This window comes from Mycteria americana, chromosome 2 (assembly GCF_035582795.1).
Source record: "Mycteria americana isolate JAX WOST 10 ecotype Jacksonville Zoo and Gardens chromosome 2, USCA_MyAme_1.0, whole genome shotgun sequence".
Classification (NCBI taxonomy): Eukaryota; Metazoa; Chordata; class Aves; order Ciconiiformes; family Ciconiidae; genus Mycteria; species Mycteria americana.
In genome coordinates this window covers 108,823,565-108,841,042 of record NC_134366.1, presented here as the reverse complement: position 1 = coordinate 108,841,042, position 17,478 = coordinate 108,823,565, and positions in this window count along the sequence as shown.

Genomic DNA, 17,478 nt, shown 5'->3' with positions numbered 1-17,478 from the left:
GCAACTCCTCCAAGAGGTTTCCAGGGGCTAGAAAGCCAGCTTGCTTGAGAGCAAGTGTAATAAAATTGTGAATAACCGCTTTTATTCCGCAATTTTCAGAAGGGCAGAATAAATCAGAGCCACCAAAGGGATGTTACAGAGTCAGCAGAGCCCAAGTCATTTAGAGTTTAGCCTTCATTGAGCCGTTCCTTCTTTTCTCCGGCAAGATAAAGTATTTTGTGGCTCTATATTGACCCTCCCACGAATAATCCAGAAAGTTGTACTATCTGCTGAGCCTGGGGGTAACTTCGTTAGTACTCACCGCATCTTATTTGAATTCCACATACAGTTGGGTGTTTAAATTACAGGAAGACTTTGTGTTTAAGAGTTTCCGCATCATGCTGCGGCTTGGGAAAAAAAGTCAGGTTTGACACATAATAGGGATTGATGTGCTACTTCAAATGCTGGTGTTACTGGAAAGGAAGGAACTTCCACAGGAAGAGCAAGGGAAATTATACAGGAATCAATAAAGGACGCTAAAAATAGCGTTTGACTTATCTTCCATGTGAGTCAAAATACCCTGTTCAAGGGATGCACATGCTATGTCTTGGCTGGTATATTCAGATTGCTCTTACTGGGATACAGGTTGTCAGGATTTCCTCATAAGTCAATGGAGAGAGGCAAGTGTCTCTAGAGAACAGTTCATCCCACCTATCTACAGAATTGCCAGCAAAAAAGAGAGAGTGCTGTAGAGCCTGCTCTTTTCCTAATTGCCATCAGCTTCGCATGCTTAAAGTCAAGCATGTGCTTAATTACTTTCCTGGAGAGAGCTCGGAGAGATCAGTGCCTGGCAGGACTGAACTGCTAGCTTGGAGGAAAGCAAAGAAATGAGCAAATATTCTGGATGAACCTGATGAACAAAACCGGGAAACCAGGAGAGCTTGCCTGCAAGGATGACTAAGTTGCAGGCTCGGAAGCATAATAGGTCCCAAGAGAGAGAATATGATTAGTCAGGTAATTTACAGGTAATATGCTTTCATCATTTTCTACTTAGCATTAATTTTCTAAAATGTCAGGCAGGAGCTTGCTCAGAGGGGAGGAGGGAGGCAGCGGCAGGGGACGGGGATGGGGCTGGGGTGGTGTGGCCTTGGGGGCCGCCGTGCTGCGTGGGGCAGAGAGCAGAGCTGTCGTCCCTGAGCCCCCACCACCCCTGCTCCGTGCTGGCTGTGCTTTTGCCTAGAGAGATGCTCTCCAAGCTGCTCCCCCTCTTTCCAACCATGAGGCCCTTATGTCCGCCCCAGCACAGGACGGTCACGCTCATGACATTTGTGATTAGGGAAAGGGAAGCCACCATGGCTGCAGCAGTTTGCCCACATGTTGGAAAAGACTCGATCCTTTGGCATTCAAAGGAGGAGCTTCAGCTCAGAAGTTCAAGGGGATTTTAGCTAAGCAAAGCAGAAGTAAAACTGAGCAATGTGAGTTTAGAGATGCTGCTGCTAACCAAGGCACTGACAAACAGTGGAGCGTGTGGCAGGGAAAATGATGGGTGTATGGCTAATTTTGGGGGGAGGGAAGGGTGTCACTCAGCTTTCGTCACATTTGGGAGGTTCTTAACATTTCTATGCTATATCTGACTAGTCAACTGATCAGATCTATTAATTAGATCTGCTTTAAGCCTATATTTGCATGAACCCTCTTAAAGAACAACAGATTATATGATTGCAAAATACATTAGTACCCAAGGTCCTTCTGCAAAATATGAGAAAAGATGGTTTGGGCACAATTAAGAAGAAGATTTTTGTTTCTTAGACACTATTAGAGCCTATTACACAAACTCCTCGGGGCTTTCTACACTCCTTAATGGGGATTGTGTGACTACATTGAGAGCAGTACAAGGCCCTAAATTTGAAGATTATAGCCTGTAACAAGTCACAGAAAGTTTTTAACATTGCCCCTGTTAATCAGCACCAGGCAAACATGTGCAAGAAATAATACCCTCCCTGCATGCCCCCTACCTCCAACCTCCCCATCTTGCAAACAAAAAACTGCCAGAGCCAACAGTTCTGTTCTGGCTTGTTTTATTTCACTTTGTGTTTATTAAAATGCTGTGTTTGCAGTTTATATTTCTTGGCACACTGTTATTTCAACGACATTTAAACAAGAACAGCATAAGCAACAGGCAGACAGAGTAGCTTGTTTCATTCCACATTTTGGAAGGATCCTATGTAGTCTTATAATCATCTATTATGTTATCTGTGCTATTCATTTGATTTTGATTTACTTACTTTGGAGGGTGAACACAAGTTCAGCTGTTTCCCTTTGTTTTCTACTCATTTCCGCTTTCAGCTTCTCAAGTACCAGCACAACAAATAGGGCAACAACCAAGTTAATCTACCAGAAGCAAACGTTTACAACCCAAAAGAATTGCCTGCGTGGATGTTTTAACTCAATAGCAAAAAAATCTTTATTAAAAACAGGGTTTGTAATGTGTGACTTCACTTCCTTCTCTTCCATAAAGCCAGCGCTTGGTATCCAAACTCCCTGGCACGGAGCAAGTACCGCTTCGGAGGCTGGCCGTCCCCCGGCTGATAGCTGCTTGCTTATTTGGGTGAGGTTTTGACAGGGCAGCAGAGGAGAGCGCCTGCAGCCCTTCATGGGTTGGTATCATTCAGAGCATCGCTGCAGGCATTTGTTTTGGCTTGGTAAAGCCCTTTTTTGAAAGCGTTGCCGGTTCCCAAATAGGTTGCTCAGGAACGCTCAAATCAAGCTCTGTTACCTTCTCCTCTGTACAAGCTGTAGCTATGTCTGAATGAGTAAATTCATTGTGCCCAGCACCATTCCCTGCACTAAGTGCCCCGTGAACGTATCTTTAACCTCTCCTACTCACCAAAGAGTGTGCCTAAACCCAAGCTGCCTTCGGGGAACGGTCCTGGGCCAGGAGCTCTTTGGAAAGATGCTCTTTGGCAGGAGCTATGCTAACAATTTAACAATACTTTGCAATTGTTCAACAATTTGAAGAAAATTGCTTAACAGCAGGACAAGCAAGTTCTGTCTCCTGGGAATGGTCCCTGGCACTGTCAGCGGTGGTGTGCCTTGGCTAGTAAACCACGGTCCGCCTGTGACTCCTCTTCCTGCTGCTTGCTGAAGCTCGGCTTGAGTCGCACCCTGAGTCCCAGCCTCGTGCTCTTTGCTCCCAGAGCTGGGTGTTCATAGCCCGGCAGCACAAACTTGGTCTCGTCCACAAACTGCATAAAATTCACCCCCTTGCTTTGTCTTTCAATCAGTCAGCCCATCATGGGACTCTACTTTGAACATCCTTAACAAATGAGCCCTTTTTATGAAGTACCGAGCACATGCAATTCCCAGGCGACCCATAAAACCTTTTCCTGAACTCAGGAATCAGAGTTCAGTTGACTTCAGTGGTACACAGCTAGCATCACAGCTCTGTGGATGCTCTGCTTCCCTGCATACACAGGTGCCTTCATATAGTCAGGATTCAGGCTCCAGCTGGAAAACATCAGTTTTAAGATAAGCAAATTCATCTTCTGTGAGCTGTGCAAGGCAGCTTTAGCTCTGCCTATCCGCTGAAACCAAGCTGAGATGAGGAGGCAAAATGCTTCCTTTCCCATAGCCCAGCAATGATAACATTTTTCGTATCAGGTTCTTTAAGGAAAAATACACTATGCCTGCATATTTTATTTGGATGGGAAACAAGTTTTTCTGACTACTTCATCTCCATAATTTCTTCCCTCCCTTGTCAGCTTCTTTTTTTCCATAAGCTCTGAGAAATGAAGAGTTCTTCCTTCTTTGTCACTGGAAATAAACAGCTATTCCACGTGAGCTTGTGCTTCGGGAAGCAAAGCTGAATCTACTATTCCCCTACACACTGAATATTGAATGTTGGGACTCTTGGGTGTAAGGGTGCTTGCTTTGTCCTGTCAAGGGTGGAACCAACGGTGAAGTGCCTGACAAAGGTCAGTGAAATTTTTAATCCTGTTATATATAAAACCCAGCATAATGCCAGGGCAGGCTTCACTGCCTACCAAGAGGTCCCTCATCCTCACTAGGAGCCCTGGATGTCTGTCTTGTTCTCCACTGGGAAATACAGGCCAGCCATCTTCTAGCGGTTAGGGAAGCTGGTTAATCGCTCCATGGTGGACCTAATGCAGGTTAATGTAAAAGTGCTAAAACAAGGCAATATGTCAACTGCAGGAAAGCTTTGCCTTCCTCTTAAAAATAGAATTGGGAATGTTTTCTACCAGATTGCACAAATAGGTAGGGAAATGGGAAAAACAGTCAGAAATTATTAGGACCTGGTGAAATGAACACAAGGCATTTGGAGAGTAAGTGGTCTACAGCCTGAAGGAAAGAAAATCTTGTATCAGGCAATGACAAGATGATGTGTAAATGCAGATGGAGAAGAGATGATGAAGTTTGGGGTGGTATGTTCTTAAAGGCCAGAGGAAAATCTTACCATGGCGTGGGGCCTGGTATCAAAGGCTCAGTCTGAAATCTGAGGAGGCGAATACAGTCCAGACTGATGTCCTCCCAGTGATGCCGAGGAAGACAAGAAAGAGCTGGAAAACAGATTGCAGTCAGTCACGAACAAAATACCAACACAGACATGCTATTAATAACAGAAAAGCTCAGTCCTAAACGGGAAGATGCTGTTAATCCGAAAGTTGCGAGCACACGTTGTCAGTGAAAAGGCGGGGGGGGGAACCCTATGTCTTTCTTTTCGAGGAGGAAGCATACTCGTATCACAAAGTCACCAGGTTATCCCCAGACGAGGAAACAAGTGAATCGAAATTGCCCAGGCTGCCATGCGGAGAAGAACGACTGTGGGGAACCCCGAGGTAAAACCGAGGAGCTGTGCCCAGCCGTGGGGGTCACTTCAGTGCCATCAGCAACCTCACAATGAAGCAACTGTGGACAGCAGAGGAGGCAGAACGTGGGGGATCTGAAAGAAGCAGTTGTCTAAAGCTACCTGTTTCCATCAGCAACAGATCTGAGGTTCTTTATTCAAAGGTGGGATGATACTGGATGAAACCTGAAGGCGTCAGACAGCAGCGTACTAAGCAGCTTCAGACAAATTCCTACAGGAAGAAATAAACAAACGAGAAGGACTCTTGGCCTGAATTTGATGTTCTTTCATTCATACAGGTTCATTAGCAGCCAAAATTGTCCTGCGGGCAGTGCAGGCTCTTCTTCCTCGCACTGCTTTTCCAGCTTCTCTGACAGGAGATAATGACTTGCCAATTGTCTTAGGCTCATTAGCAGCATAATTTCACGTTTTAACTTTCCTGCTACTATGTCTGGGGCCCAAATCCTGGCTTACCAGTCCTTTTGAACTAACTTTTCCTCTTGTAAGAAAACCCTTGGCAGTGTATTAAAGGGAAAAGATACCTTTGGAGATTTTTTTTTTTTTTTCCTTTTTTTCCGGGAACATTCTTCACTCATCCACCTTGAAGTTGATTTAAGCTGGGAGGCCTGCTCCTGCAATCTGGCAGCTGGATAAAAACCCAACAGGTTGCAAGGTATCTTCTCAGGAGTATTCAAATCGCACGTGACAAGCTCAGTGACACAGGGTTCACTATTCTTGTTTTATATTTATGCCTGTCACCCCCTCCTTCACTTAATCTATTTCCAAAACACCTACAACTGGTAGCAGATTTTCTGAAAATAATTTGAAGTAGCAAACCTAGAAATTTCCCATGAGAATCCCTGGGAAGAAAAATGTAGGTGTTATCAGTATTAATTCTTAGATGGCACTTTTTCCCAAGAATTATTGTTTCCCTAGGAAGTGGGTTTGAGGCAAATTTACAATATAACTTAAAACGTGCTGCACATTACTCCAGATTTCATACTTTTTATGAAAAGAGAAGACTAGCATCCAACCGAAGCATACTTTGTGCTTGTCTTGCTTATGGCTTTTTTATAGACTGTAACCTTTCTAAGGAAGTACAATCCACCAAACCTAGCTGGAAAGGACTAGTGTTCTAAGCAGTTATTTGTAATTGAAAACAAACAGTAAAAATTGATCCTGGATGTAGCTCTGCTGGTGCTCTGTTAATGAACTTACAGCCCAGAGCACCTTGTCTCGGCCACGCTGCTTTCCCAGTTGCCTCAATGATAGATGGTGTATTTCCACTGTTGTAGATGGTACACTTCCACTGTAGTAGAAGAACAACCGTACGTGTAATGCCACTCAGCCTGCAGTCTCTGAAAAAGGTTAGGAATGAATACCAAAGGAACAAAAAAAAAAAAATCAAGGACTAGGACCAGCATACAGTGCTGCTCTTCCTGGTGTGCTCTTCTGGCTCTAGCAGCTGGCAGCAGAGGTTTCTAGAGTCAAAGGACGTATCTGCAGCTCTGTGTTTATTGCCCTGATAGCCTTTCTTCCATGACTCTAAGTGCTTTTGAACTAATTTAATCTTTTAGCCTTCACAGCATCCTGTGGCATCCCACTGTTTAATGATGTGCTATGGGAGAAAAATACTTTCTCTTCTTTGCTTTAAACCTGCTATCTGATAACTCCATCTGAAGATTCCTAATTCTGGTGCTATGATAAAGCGTTAATAATTACTCCTTATTCACCCTCTTCATTCACTTAATGATTCTATAACCTCTCTAGTTTCTCCTCTCAGTCATCTTTTTTTCCAGACTGTGGAGCTTTAGTTCATCTTCTGTAGTAAAGAAGCTGTATCACACCTCCAGCCAGCTTTGTTGCCCCTTTCTTCACCTTTTCTAATTCTGCCATGCCATCTTTGAGAGATGGGACTAGAACCACACACCAGATATCCAAAAGAGATGCTCTCTGTGGGTTTATAAGGGCGCTGGTGAAGCTTTGCCCCTCCTCTCCTAATAAACCCAAGAGTCTATTTGTCTTTTCAACTACTAGAGTTGCTGAACCAATGTCCCAGGAGATTCTTGTTTTAGAAACTGGTACTAAGTCTCTGCACAGTGATTACCCAAACAGCCTCACGTACTCCTTACCGCCTCACATATTTTGTACTTTGCATTGAAAAAAAAAAAAGTTGCTGGAGCTGCTTTTCAGGTGCAAGCTTGCCAGCAGGAATTCCTAATAGAGACTACCTGTCTGCCATACGCAGCCAACGCACCTGAAACAGGGTGCCGAGTGCCCAGGTCAGCTGCAGTGGGCAAGATGGGCAGCATGCCTCAGGTTCAGGTTGCCTGGTGTTTCGTGGCATGAGATCCCGCCTTCGCTTCCTTACGGCATTGCCAAAAGTGAGTGAGCTGAAATCTTCCCTGGGTGCCTACCTCAAGCTAATTTAGTCTCGTTGGGAGTTGATTTCGGTTTGGGATTTTTGTGGTTTGGAGGGGGTTGTCTGGGATTATTTTGTATTGTTTGTTTCAGGCAAAACAGCTCCACCATTGCCAAGGAAGAGGCTAGGGAATGTACCTCTTATCCATATTTAAAAGAAAGAAATTGTGTGCTCTTTCATTTGGAAATGACTAATGTTAGCAGGATTTGACAAAAAGATTGTATTTGTGCAGATGATATTTGCTCAGCGGTTTGTGGAGTAGGAGACTTTCCGACATTGCCACCGACATGCATCTAATTTTTTCCAAACCCTTAGCCTGTGAGGAGTCCTCGTTTGTACAACGTTCTTAGATTTGAATGGTTAAATGTGCAGAAAACCCTCCCCAGGTTGGTCATGCTTAGCTCCTGCAGTTCACGCTGGGCCCCGACACCCAAATGGGGTAGGAGGCCCACCACTCCTGTGAACAGCAGGAACCCCAGGCTTGGTGGGAAACAGCTCCAGGTTGCACCAGAAGAAACAAGTGTCAGGCTGAGGAAGAGGAACGAAGGGAAGCAAAAGAGGCCGAGGAATTTAAGGGAAGCAGCAGGGGAAGAGCAGGAGAACCAAGATTCACCTTGATGCAAAGGACTGACCTGCTTTGGAGAGGAAAGAGAGTAACAAGGGAAGTTGTTATTTATAGGATCCTGTTTTATTTCTGTCCTTCAGCCTGACTCCAGTCCAGTGAGCTTCCAGCCCTTACCTAGAGTACCCGACTTTGGCTTCCTCCCATCCATGTGTGTCACTACCTCCAGCACCTTAAATACCAACAAGCCGGGTCCCTGCTCTGCAGGCAGGCATTCTCCTAACAAGTCACGTGTTTGAAATATGGAGCAGGCCAAACCCAAATACCATCACTGCCCCCAACAGACAAAAAACCAACCAGGACCCGTCAGCGTTCTGCTGACTCCTGCCCATCACCCACTCTCCAGAGACGGCTTTCTCCTGGCACCCAGTATCACGAATAACGTCAGATCCCAGCCAGTCGCGTGGCGCCAGCGGAAAGTGAACAGAAGCCAAGGCAGTTGTGGGAAAAAGGCCATTGTTCCAAAAAATTCAAATGATGTCACTCTACTCCTTAACGGCGTCAATAAAACATCCTTTCCAATGGCAAGTCCCTCTCTCTGAAGTTGCCTGCAGCAAGGGTAGAAGGCATGGAATGGATTAGAGGCTTTTTAGAGGCTAAATATTTATCATAAAACACCATGTTTCAGCACAGGCTCCCTTCCCCCCTGGGCACCGAGCCGAGCGGCACCATGGTGTAGGGTCAGGTCCTTCAAAGGAATCTCACCCAACGTGAGGGCATGTGGACCAAAGTGATGACTTGAGCATGCCTGTTCTCAGAGGGAGGAGAGCCGCTCGTGCTCCTCGTTACTGAACTCCCACTTACTAGTCGTCACCATTTGCATTGTGACATCTGCTAGAAATCTTAATTGTGGGTTGTGGCCCCAGTGGAGTAGGCATGAACAGATGGTAAGAGTTACGTTTCTAATTATCTTAACACCTTTCCGGCAGGGTGTCATAAACACAAGTTAATTAAGCCTTGTGCTAACCCCATGATGTGGACATACGGCTATTTTTTTTCATTCTGATTTACCAACGAAGAAGCTGAGGGACCAGCTTATTCCTGCTACTCAGTCCCAAAGCCCAAGCCCTCCCCTGGCCTCTCCTCCTTAGCTGCTAGGTGCCTTCCCACCTGCCAGAAGATCAACAGGTTTTGACCTGTTACAGATAAAACTTGTGTCCCTGCACAATCCTAAGTTTTCTTACAAAGATGAAAATCACGAGGAGTTTCAACGTTCGTTACTTCTCCCTACCTCATTGCCCTGGAAGCACCTCCAGCCTGGGCTGCCCCCTTTCCAGAAGCCGAGGGCCAGCCATGGCCTTGCCATGGATGCAGTGTCGAAGGCCAGACCCATATGAGTCATTAGTCAGGCGAGGGATGAGTCTTAATTGCCCATGAGTTGTATCTCTGTCATTGCCCATCGCTTGGCCCTCGTGATGCTTGCAGCCATGGATGAACCCAAGGAGTGAACATCAGACCTGTCTCCTGTGGACCCTACAGGCCACCCGCGCTGAACTGCCTGCATCGTGGTAGACCCCAGACAGCATGAAAATCTAGGCGGTGGATGACAGCTGTAACACCTATGCCTTGTGAGGGACATCCTGGAAGATGGGGGAAGCTGCTGACACCCTCCAGTGATGCATCCTAGAGCTATGTGTATAGGAGGACTACAGGAAAGAGCTGGCATGGCTGCAGAGCTGTGCTGGTGCACCAGAGGTGCTCAGGTGGACTTTGGGCAGGAAAGGGTAGAATGAGGCTCCCTAGATATCCTGCCCTCCCTCCGAACCTTCATAGGGAAGGAGAAAACAACTTCAGCCCCTGTCTTGGAAGACATCTCCCTTCCAGCTCTCTTGCCACTACCCATGATCTGGGTCCTTTGAGAGCCATGCCAATATTCCCTGGCTGCTCTGACTGCAGGGAAAGGGCTGGACACAGGGAGGCTGGGGCAAACCGGGCCGGGTGGGCATCACTCCCTGCCTGCAGGCAAACCGTGCGCACCGGCAAGGCTGACTTCCCAGCCAAACAACAATCTCTTTCCACTGGCAAGCATCCCCTGAAATGGCATTTTATTTTTCAGATCAGTTTCTGAAAGGAAAAGCACAAGGATGAAACTTTAGGTTTTCCAGAGCTGTTAAGGGAATCTCAAACAGTCAGATGGAGAGCTCATTAAAAGGACTTTAAGGTGACTCAAAGCAGACACTTAGAAATTGAGATACGCAGAATTAAGCAACTATAAAACCCTTACCTAGAGCTTCCAGAAGTCCTTCATTGTACTTGCTAAGCAAAACTTGCTGATGTTCATGGTGATGATAAAACTCCCAGGCACCAGCTCACAGTTAGAGAAATCTCATAAATTATTTTCTCTCTCTTTTATTTCATAATCTTTTTATTGCAGAATCACTCCGATACACTGGCCTAAGCCTAGAGTGCTGCATTCAAGCACCCTTTGTTCCAAACTCTTCAAGCTGCCAGGTGACAAAATAAGGAAGTCTATTTCAGCCCAATTTTAATCCATCAGTTTTGAGGTTAATGTTGGTTTTTTGTTTGTTTTTTTTTTTTTTTTAATTGCGGATTTAAAGGAATTGGCAAAACTGATCTCAGAGAAGGCTTAATTTAGGAGTGATTGCTGTAGCACTATACTACTCTGCAGTGGCCTTACCAGTCAAAACAGTATTTAAGAAAGTACACCTAGACAAACGTGCAAACTATTATGAAGCCCTTTTTACTGGTGTCTTGTATTTTGAAGAAAACCTTATCATTGAAAACTGAGGCTCCTTTGTTGAACTGCTTACGCTGGTGAGCTACAGGCAGAACCGTACTTAGCAGGAATGCTGTCAAACAGATGGGATCCCTGTTTTGCACATGATTCTGGAATGCAATAAAATTGTTTGGTTCTGGGAAACAGTTTTTCCTCCCATGACACTATCAAAATGGCCAAAAGGCCTGATTCTGAAATCCATACTCCCACAAGTGATCCTCATTCATGCTTCAGGAAGACGCAAATTATGAAGGAAAAAAAAAAGTACAGGAACATCACCTTTGCATAGAAATATTCTCATTTCCTGAGCTTAAGGGGGTGCAAAAGGGAACTTGCTTTGGGAGGAAACAGATATAAAGAACCTACATACATTGCTAGCAGCAGAAACACAGGAAGGAAAAGATGTAAGTGCACCACAACCGAAAACCTTCAGCAAACTGTCCTGGCGAAGCAGCGTCAGGAATCTTCGGAGAGATTTCTCTTTTCAGCACCTTGAGCCAGCAATCCTGAGCGCTTTCCATCCCTTCTCACCTCACGGAGGACATCAGTGCGGGATGGAGGTTAGAGCAGAGATTACAAAACCTGGCCCTTCAGCAGCAGAGGTCGCGGAAGTCCCTTGGCTGAAACACTGAGGGCCAGATTCTTGGCTAGTATAAATCATCGTGGCCTCAAAAAAAGCCACACTGGAGGCTCTGCCGCTTTACACCCACTGAACATCTGGCCCTCAGCTTCTGGGAAGAGGATATAACGTGCTTCATGCATTTCTGAACAGCTGGTTTGAAGGACTCCTTCAAGCCTCACGTGAGACTGTTTGCCCTCGCTGAAAGCTCTGGAAAGGATTGATTGTGCACAGACGATTTAGAACTTGGGTGTTTGCAGGGCACAAAGGCATGCTGAAAGACATCTCTAACGTAGTAAGCTGCTTCTTGGCAAATCTCTTTGCAAATCAGGTGGGTGAGGAAGAGATTATGTGCAGTCCCAGACAAGTAAGAGCTTCACAGTGCCTTTCCATGCAGGAGTTTGCTCCAGTAGTTCTGACAGGATCAGGTGATTTCAGCCTGGTACAGCTATGTGCAATGGTTTGGCAAACATCGGATGGATTTTGCTATGTGAATATGTGTGACCTTTCCCTCTAACTTTTTAAAATTATTATTATTAATCAGGAACTACACCTTTGAATCTATCTTTATCTTAACGCTGCCACTGGTCTAGCAGATCTGCCAAAAAAATCTTGCAAAGAGCAGACTTAAAAAGTCATCTGACAATTTTTTTTTTTTTACTAAGAAGCTTTCAGCTGCTGTGTGTTACATTTTTCAGGGATTCAAGTTAGTAAGTGAACAGTGAAGATCCATATGTTGTATGACTCGCATGGCTAGGACAGTTTCTTATTATTTTCCCTTATTAGCAGGTGAGACCACTAACCATCGCTTCTGAGAGGGCTTGACTTAATCGCTAGACATAGTGCCTTATAAATTGCTTAAAGCTGAAATTCAGGAATATTGGGGTCATTTATTTAAAGGGACCTTTAGTCACTTCCCAAGTGGAAGTTCTCAATAAATTATACTTTCATTAAGATTCTTGTTGCTCTTCCCATTTAATTGCATCCCATGCCAGGCTAAAAACCTCTCCGTGCTTTTGGTGAGGGACTGAGTTAGGCTGGGCAAAAGTCATACTCTTCCTACCGTGTTACCAAACCCCACGCTTCAGCTGCCAGGGCTAACAAAGATGGTAGATGGCATTCATATGAGTTAAATGGTTACCCGAAAGAGATTAAACTCAGTTTGTGATTGAGAAGAATTGCAGAGGGGTGCCACAGGCAGGTTTCTCTGGTCACTAAGCAAGTTGGATAAGCTCTTGGACCACAAGCAGAAGGAAGGCATGATTAAATCTTCATGATAGCAGCCTTCTTGTACAGACATTAACTTTGAAAATTAACAGTACTACTTTTCTTTCCATTTTATTAATTTAAGGAAGATCTGGTCAGCTTAATCCCATCAGAAAATTTGGTAAGTACTGCAGAAAAATTATTCCAGTGCCATAGTGTGTGTTTCAATAGCCCATTCACAGTTTCACACAGAAAAGGTGCTTGGGAAGATAAAGATGACACCAATTGCATAAATCACTTGACAGCACTGGGCTAATTAGCAGATGTATCCTGCACTTGCCAATTTACAGTCATGCTTCAATTTACTGTAGAAGTAGGACCAACAATAAAGGGACAAAGTGAAGTGCAGCTTTCTCTTGGGGGAAGAGAACCAGGCAGATGCTCCCACACCCCAGGCTTGTGATCAGCAGTGCTGCCTTTAAATCAATTATATTTTAAAAGTATTTGCAGTCGTCATTCTAACACCATAAGTAGCTGCTAACTGCACAGCAGCTTTCATCTAGAGACTTAAAGAACTTTCTAAAAATTAACTCAGTGTTTCTTGAACAGCCATTGAATGTCCCAAACCCATACTACCAGTACTACCAACCAGTAAAACCATCTTCTTAGCTAGAACCTCTGCTTTTGCCGTTTTTCTTCTCCCTACTTTTTTTTCAGTTAATCTCTGTTACACTTACTATCAAGCCATAAAAGTATGCAGCGGACACGGAAACCTTGCTGCGCTATGTGAGGTATATGAGCTACCGCATGTAAAGTTGGTGTTGATTCCAGTGCTCCATGGCAAGAAATCACATTGTAAACAACATTTTTACCCCACGTGGAAGTAGAAGGACCTACTTCTGGTCAGCTGGTGGAGGATGAGATCTACTTTTCTGCTGAAATGAATGACATCTGGGAAACATTATTGCTTTTTCATGTTTTTCCCCTTAAGAATGGAAAACCAAGAATCAAAGCAATTGAAAGGGAGAAAAAAACCCATGAAATTCAGCACATACATGTGCAGAACAAATATAGTTTGAATATTTCTATATTCTGTGGGCAATGTCTTCTCCTGGCAACCCATATAGCCAGAGCATACTTTGGGGGCAGAACAAGGACCACCATCCTCTCTCCTCCCTCCTCCCACCCCCAAAATCACCTCTGCAAATCAAACTCACCTTTGCCATCCTTGTAAAGCACTGTTGCTTTTAACCCCAATTTAGGTGTAATTTGGAAAGAGGACAATCGGTCTGATAACCCACCCTACTCCATATCTGGTGATGCTCAGAGTTTGGCCGCTGGGACTGTGGCATCCCAGCAGCTTTGGTTCCTGAATTATTTGCGTGTCGCTATGTGTCAATACGTAACCGGTTATATAATATCCACCAGTTAAGCCAAAGGGGCAAATTTTCAGCTGACACAAGAGGACGTTGATCTGATCTGCTGAAGCCAGGGTACCTGAGTGCAGACGGCCTGGGGACATCCGCCTGCTCCCCCCCGGCACGTCGGCAGCGCCCACGCTGCTCCCTTCCCCGCGTTGTTTCAAAACAGAAGAAAATTGAGCTCTAAAACGTCGTGCTCCTGGCATCCTTTCTTGGCCAAGTTCCCACCCTCAGTGCTTTGTCTGGCCTTGTTCAGCATGCGTGCCTGTTTGGAGGGGGAAGGTGAGAGTGGCTTTCCCCCCTGCTTTTGGGCAGAGCTGCCACGCACACCATCCTGAGACCTCTCGGGGCATGGCCAGCCACCAAGCAGTGACGGCAAAGCCCAGCGGTGGGGTGGGGAGTAGTATGCCGGAGAAACAAAAAAGGGAAAGGACATCGGTGGTGCACAGCAGTTCTCCGGAGAAATCCTGGGAGCTGCAATAGCAAACGCCCGTCTCTGTGCTCGCTTGTGAGCTCTGCAGTGCAGCTCAGCAGGTGCCGTTCCCTCAGCTACAGCTCTGGCCTCTCCTCCTGGAGTATTTTGTAGTAAAGTCATGCAAGAGGTTTCCTTGATGCTTCATCATCCTGGTAGAAAAGAAGCATCGGGTTTCCCCACCCCTTGAGAACAAACACCCGTCTCTCTTCACTCTTTTTCCTATTAAATGCACAGACAGCTCTTGAAGGCCTGAAGGCGAAAGCTTGTAAAAGGAAAGAAAAAGAAGACATTTCACCACCACGAGGGATGGGACAATGGAAAACCACTGAAGCAGCTGGTTTCCTGTCCTGAAGCATCCATTACTGCCGTGGCTGGTGGCATTCTTCTTCCCGCTCCCCTCCAGGTAGGCTCCTGCACTGGGGCAACCGACGTTCCCTGGCATTGTCCTCTGTGCTTGATGAAGTAGAAACCATCCTCACTGTGGCAGGAACACTGCTCGCTACAAGCAAAACAATAGTTGTCATCCCCCCCTCTTCTCTCCCTTGTGCTATGCTTCATTTTGGTTCACATTCAAAGAAACCAAAGCCAGCCTGTCATTGCAGCAGCTCTCCCAAGCCCTTAGGACTTGCTATTTGTAACTCTTGCAAATTCAGCACGGGGACGGGGGGAGAAAAATAAATCCTTGGATGTGAGTCCGGGGTAGTTTTTCACCTCTCAGAGCACGTAGATGACTTGTTAATACTAATGAGGCATGCGGCTAGTCGGTGGGAAGCCCCTTGCATACTGAAAAACAGCATTGCAGGAGTGCGAGTCAGGCACTCGTTGCAGCACCTTTCATTGGTCTGGTAAATAAAAAGCTTTGAAAACAGGAATATCTGAATATTTTTAAAATAGCCTGTTAGGATCCCTTTGCTGTGGCATCCCTGCCCAGTTTAGGGCAAGAAACGAGGATATTTGGTGCAGTGCTGCACGCAGGAAGGGGCTATGTGGCTGGGTGAGAGCAAACATGCCCCTGCGCTCTGGATGCATCGGGGGACAAGGCTGCAAGGAAGGGCTGAGAGATGGGCACCCGGGAAGAAATGGTGATTTAAAAGCTCTGCAGGTCAGAAGCAGGGTAAACTAACTACGGATTACTAAACCAGATGAAGATTTATAGAAATTGTCAAAGGAATGCAGTGCCCTTGGCAAGTGATGAGAAAAAAAAAAAACCCTGAAAGGTGCCTGAGCAAAAGCAGTTAAATTAAAACCATCTTTGCGACTGAGTTTGAGGAGGAAAACAGCTGGTAGGGGCTGCAGCGCCCGTGCAACCTGGGGCCGGGGCAGCCTGGGAGCACACACAGTGGTTTGGTTCCTGCTGGTACACGGAGCTGAAGTCACCGCTCATTACAGCACAGCGCGGGCATGGGAAGGGGAGGCAAGAGAAGAAGGAGTTTTCTCAAGCTGTCTTAATCGTGCCTCAGCTCTGCTCTGGTGGAAAGGGATTAAACCTGGAAGTAATTTGGAAATGGAAAAGAAAAAGTGTGTCTTAGGGAATTTAGAAAAATGGACTGAACTGGATTTCAGTGAAGCTTCATTGAGAAGATTCCTTTTAATAAATTCTTATATAATATTAATAAATAATACTAAGAATCTAATATATTATTTAATAAAGAATTAGATAATATGATTGTATTTTTCTACTAACTAAAGTATACAGCCAGTTTTTCATACTGTGACCCTCTACCCATGTGTGCGCCTATTTTATCCTAATCAATGAGCTATCCAGAAGCTGATTATTCCTCGGATCAGAGTGGGTAAAAATTATTTATATTAATTTACAAAAGAATGGATATTTAACTCAGACTGGATTGCTTTTAAGTAAAGCACTTGTATTTTAAAAGTCCGTTCATTCTTATGTTTGAAAGCGTGGCAACGTATATTAAAACCTGAACAAAAATAAGTGAAATTCAAATATCTTTTTCAGGTTTAGCAATGGAATTTTTTAAAGAGACAAACAGATCAACTGAGAAAAAGCAGCAGAAACCAAATTTTGTTGAAGTAGCTTGAAAAGAACCTTTGCTAGCAATAGCCTCTTTGGAGATATAGAGTATATTTCCTCATATTAGTGTATTCACTTTGTTTACTCCGGTAAGTGCAGTAAACTGCAAGGTTGAAAAATGCAAGGTTGAAAAAGCGGGCAAGAATAGAACAACAGAAAAGCAGCTCTTCCTATGGGTGAATGAAAAAAAAAGGAGAAGCAGTGATCTACCACTTCTCAATTCTTGTAGGAGAGAAGAAATAGAAACAACATTAGCTCCACTCCCCAAATACAGTACTTTGTGTCCTCAATACACCTGTTAGCTTCAAAGACAGGGTAGATGAGAAGAGGAGGATTGTGTATTCCTGTGGTGGTGGAAATATGAACAGGATCTTCAATGGCTGCTGCTGACAGGGAAGGGAGCGTGGAAGTCCCCTTAGCCCTCCTGGTAAATTAACCCGTCTTACGCTTTGAAAAATGTATCTTTATTCTTGACGAATCCAGCATGGCTTACCAGCTTTTAGCTCACCCAAAAAATATATATTCTTTGTTCATTTTCCTTGAATTCCCATTCTGGTTGCACACAGCTTGGTAGGTGTTATTAGTTTGAAGAGTCTTTATTAATATAAAAGAGATGGTAATGAAGCATATGCACTCCCTGAGGGAAGCATAAAATTAAAAAAAGACAAATGAGTTTAATCTGTACTTCTCAAATGAACGTCACAAATATAAGAAGTACCAAATTTAAAGTTAAGACTCCAGCATGGCGTACCAGCTTTTATCTCACCCAAAAATATATATTCTTTGTTCATTTTCATTGAATTAAATTGCTTATTGATTGCCAACTGTTGAGAACTTCCTTTTTCGTAGAAAAAATAAACAAACTAAAATTTTGAAACAAAAATTAATACAGACCTTTCCTTCTCTGTGGTTGTGATTCTGAATTCAACCACATCACCACGTGCCTGAAATGTGTAAGAGCGCTGCCGGGGCTCTTTCCTGACCCAGGAGGTAATGCAAACAGCAGCGTCCCTTTCCGAGGGTCAGCTGGAGGACAAGTGGGCTGGAGTAACATCCCACCTGAAGTCCCCGCTAATGCTCCCAGCGATGCGAGTA